Source organism: Argopecten irradians, chromosome 9 (genome assembly GCF_041381155.1).
Source record: "Argopecten irradians isolate NY chromosome 9, Ai_NY, whole genome shotgun sequence".
Taxonomy (NCBI): domain Eukaryota; kingdom Metazoa; phylum Mollusca; class Bivalvia; order Pectinida; family Pectinidae; genus Argopecten; species Argopecten irradians.
In genome coordinates, this window is record NC_091142.1 from 30,119,143 (window position 1) to 30,120,299 (window position 1,157).

Genomic DNA, 1,157 nt, shown 5'->3' on the forward strand with positions numbered 1-1,157 from the left:
TAATTTCATCGGGGTATGAAAAAAAAAGTTTGCAATTTTTTTTCCATATCCCGATAAAATTAAAAAAATAGTGACATCAATACTCATAATCAGTAACATTATAGTGGTTTTTCAAGGGATTCTTTTTTCCGAATCAATACGATAACGTCGGGGTTTCGCGCCATTCTCGGATTTTTTTTTCATAGTGGTATGCAAAAAAATATTGGCCAATCAGAAAGCAAGATTTGGTATGAAAACAACGAAAAATTAATTATACCACAATGAAATAAAAAATCCGAGAATAGTGCGAAAACCCAACGTAATCGTAACGTCACATTAGAAACATTGACGTTGCGTATTGATTCGGAAAAATCAATGGAATTGTACGTGTAAATGTTTTTTTTTTTTATTATTTCACCAAGTAGTCTGGAAAATTCATTATAACCATTGATGTCACTATTTTTATAAATTTCATCAGGTTATGATATAAATTCTGTTTGTAAATTTTTGTGAGAATCCGATATGCGGATTCACACAGTTTATAAACAAAATTTCTTATATACCAAGATGAAATTGAAAAATAGTGACATCAATGCTTAAAGGAAGAACATTGAATGACACACTAGTCAGATGCCCTCATATCTTTTCTGTCTGTTTATTTGATATCAAATGCTACAAACGTCCATTGCAAAAAGGACCTCTAGGTGTTTTAATTAATCCAATCTTCCCCATAACGGGAGGAGGGGGAGTCTATGTTTGACATGTAAGGAAAATTATGAGTGGATAAGGATAAAATATGTTACATGCAATTATAAGTGATGTGAATAGTGAACTGAATAATGAAATAGCGTCTTTACACTGTAGTCCTTGTTTCAGTGCAGTTCGAATTTTACTACGGGCTCCATGGTAGCCATCTTACATATAAGAAAATCGCAATGTGTTTTAAGATTTTTAAACCCCATAAATGGTATTGTCATATTAGCACTCTTGTATAGCGTTTTGTAAACTTTTTTTCATAAACCAATGAAAGGTTTCTAATCATGAACACACCGATAAACAATTTTATTTTTCATTTATAAAGGTGAAAATATGCGGTGACATTGAATGAGGCACGAACTGAATACATGAACATACTTAAAGGCCAAATACCTTTCCGGGGCAAATTAAAAGGTTTCTTA